The sequence below is a fragment of the Myotis brandtii genome, unplaced genomic scaffold (genome assembly GCF_000412655.1).
Source record: "Myotis brandtii unplaced genomic scaffold, ASM41265v1 scaffold369, whole genome shotgun sequence".
NCBI classification, from domain to species: Eukaryota; Metazoa; Chordata; class Mammalia; order Chiroptera; family Vespertilionidae; genus Myotis; species Myotis brandtii.
In genome coordinates this window covers 223,029-226,279 of record NW_005364180.1, presented here as the reverse complement: position 1 = coordinate 226,279, position 3,251 = coordinate 223,029, and the positions used below count along the sequence as shown (strand labels likewise).

Here is a 3,251-nt window from a genome sequence, read left to right as displayed (position 1 = left end):
AGGGCCATGCTGAGGGGAAGAGGCTGTGGGAGAGGGGCTGGGCCCCCCGGAAGCCTGCTGAGCGCCTGGCCCGGCAAGGCGTGCCGCGTGAGGGAGCGATGCAGGCTGGAAACGAGATTTCGCATCCCCCGTGTCAATTCCCGGCTCCATTTCCACCCCCGGCCTATTTTCACCCCTTGCCACTCAGGTCTCACTCCATCTCTTCACACCCTGGCCCTTCTGATCATGACATCAGCCCTCCCCTGCCTTCCTGGGAAAGGTGGGGGTGGAGGTGGGGGCCAGGCCCTCGCCGAGACCCGGCCCGACTTTCCCAGTGGACCCATGCCAGTCCCACCCGGCCACCCCACCCACCCCATCCGGGACACTCATTGCTCATGGCCTGGGGGGCGGGGGTTGGCAGGGTGTCCCGAATCCAGCACTTCCTTCCCAGCACTCCCCACCCCAGCTTGGCATTGCTTCACCCGCGGGGCACCAGGCCCCTTAGGGCTCCACCCTCTGGGCCCCTGCTCCTTGGGCCTCGAAACGGAAGGCTTCGGTCAACTGTCCCTTCCTCTTCAGCTCCCGTCTCCAGGACCAGTCCCCCTCTTTCCCACCCAGTCTCGGGGTGAGGGGTGGGAGCCCCTAGGCTGCTGTTGGGGAGGACATTCAGCCCAGGGTCTGTGAGCACCGGCTCCGGGCAGAAAGGGGGAACAGCAAGAGAGACGGGGGTGCACCTAGCAAAGAACTCGAAGACGGGAGGGTTGGTCCCTGCCCCTGCTTCCAGGATTCTTGGGGCCTGGGAAGCCGCCATTCAGGCTCTCCCGGCCCCTGGGCCTCCAGGCCATGGCCCCCAAGAACCTCCGAACGCTCTTGGGCCCGGGAGGGAGGGGGGAGGCTCCCACACCCTGCATTCCGCCTTCACCCATCGGCCCTGCACCCACCCCGCCTCATGCGCTCAGCCATCCCTTCACCACCGCTTCTTGGGATCCAGATGGTTTCCACCATGGCCCCACCCCCGCCCGCGTGGGGCCCGGGCCTGACCACCCCATCGCTGTCCTTGCCCAAAGCCACCATGTCCCTCCTGTCACGGTGTGTCCCCCCGCCTCCTCTCTGCCTCTCCTCTCGGCCGCCTCGCTCCTCCTCGTCCCCGTGCACCCTGCAGCCTTCACGCGTCTCCAACTAACCTTTCTCGGCCTCTCTCTCCTGCCTCCTTCCTCCCATCTGCTCCTCACAGGGCTGTCCCGGGGCAGCGAGGGCCCCTCCGCCTCCCCCCGCCTCTCTGCGCACTTTCTCTGTCCCGTCACCTCCGACAGCTTCAGTGGTGCTGACCATCTCTTCCCAGGCGGCCCCAGTAACCGACTCTCATACCTCCAGCCGTCAGCCTCCGTGCTCCTCCTCTCCCTCTGTTTCTAACTGACTTTACCTCTCCAGCCGTTTCAGCCTCCTCTTCCTCCCGTGCCTGCCTGCGTGAGCACGTGTCCATGTGTGCATCCACGCATGTGTGTGTGCGCGCGTGCACGTGAGCGCTGCTGTGGCCGCGCCTCTGGGAGGGGCGCCCTCATGTCCCCGGGTTGGGTGGGGTGTTACGCGTGGTCCAGGCGAGGCCACGCCTCCACGGCAGGTGCCTTGTGCAGCCGACTGCTCCCTGCCTCCTCCGCTGCAGTGCGTCCCAGCTCCCCAGCACACCGCGGCATGCTGGGTCTCCCCAAACGTGTTTCCTCTCGGGGTCACGGTGTGCGCCTCCCTGTGTGTGTGTCATCACGCTGCTCTGGTCGGCCTGCCTGTCGCCTGTGCCATTCCCTCCCTGGTCCCCTGGGTGTCTTCTGGGCTTGTGTGTGTGTGTGTGTGTGTACACGTACGTGTACGTGCACACCCTGCTCCTGGGCCCTGGTGCCCCTCCAGGACCTGCATATCCGTGCATGCCTCTGTGCCTGTCGTGGCCAACTGTGTGCTGGTGGCCGGGCCACACCCAGGGCCGTGGCGTGCCTGCCTGCGTGAGCACGTGTCCATGTGTGCATCCACGCATGTGTGTGTGCGCGCGTGCACGTGAGCGCTGCTGTGGCCGCGCCTCTGGGAGGGGCGCCCTCATGTCCCCGGGTTGGGTGGGGTGTTACGCGTGGTCCAGGCGAGGCCACGCCTCCACGGCAGGTGCCTTGTGCAGCCGACTGCTCCCTGCCTCCTCCGCTGCAGTGCGTCCCAGCTCCCCAGCACACCGTGGCATGCTGGGTCTCCCCAAACGTGTTTCCTCTCAGGGTCACGGTGTGCGCCTCCCTGTGTGTGTGTCATCTCGCTGCTCTGGTCGGCCTGCCTGTCGCCTGTGCCATTCCCTCCCTGGTCCCCTGGGTGTCTTCTGGGCTTACGTGTGTGTGTGTGTGTGTGTGTGTATATGTGTGTGTGTGTGTGTATGTGTACACGTGCACACCCTGCTCCTGGGCCCTGGTGCCCCTCCAGGACCTGCATATCCGTGCATGCCTCTGTGCCTGTCGTGGCCAACTGTGTGCTGGTGGCCGGGCCACACCCAGGGCCGTGGCTGATGTCTCCACGTCTGGCTCTGGTCTCACAGCTGTTCTACCGTAGCCTGTCCCGAGCCCCACGCTGCCGTCTCCCCATCTCCATGCTGCTGCCCCCCTCCTCCTCGTGGGAGGCTCCAGCTGGTCGCTGGGGGCCTGTAGCCCCCCCGTCCAGAGCCCCCACTGGCCTCCCCGCCAGCTGCCAGCGGGAGAGCCTGGCTCCCTGGAAACAGCACGGAGGCAGGGTGCAGACAGGGCCTCTCGTGGGACGCTCAGATCCGGGGCTTCTTGGGGGTACCCCGACTTCCTCTGACGCTGGGGGAGCTTTCCGGAAGGTGCACTTGCCCTGTCCACTAGGCGGCTCTGTACATCTCAGCGAGTTTCAGTCCCACGGGTTTCCAGTTCTCAGCGGCCACAGGGACAGTGCGGACACGGAACACGTGTCGGCATAGACAGTTCTGCTGGGCAGAGCTGCGAGGACAGGGGCCTGACCTCACCCGGTTGGTCTGGCGTCCAGAGGGCACCTGTGTTCTCGCTGAGCCTGGGCAAACACAGGTGGGGCGTCCGGGGGAGAGGCACCCTGGTGTTTGCAGAGGGTAATGATGCGGAGAGCGACAGAGCGCTCACCACCCGAGCCTCCGCCCCCAGGCTCCCGCCCAGGCTGGGGCAGCAGGGAGGTGGCCCTGGGGAGGGAGGCAGGCTCAGAGGCCACATGCAGGCAGGGATGGAGGGTAGGGGCTTTCTGGGGAACAGTACAGTCCA

At 66.2% G+C, this 3,251-nt stretch overlaps 1 protein-coding gene across 1 annotated transcript in view; it reads left to right on the top strand.

Annotated features, from left to right (window-relative positions):
- Positions 1–3,251, top strand: part of SYT7 (synaptotagmin VII) — a 100,057-nt gene that overhangs the window by 85,475 nt on the left and 11,331 nt on the right. The window lies entirely within an intron of this gene.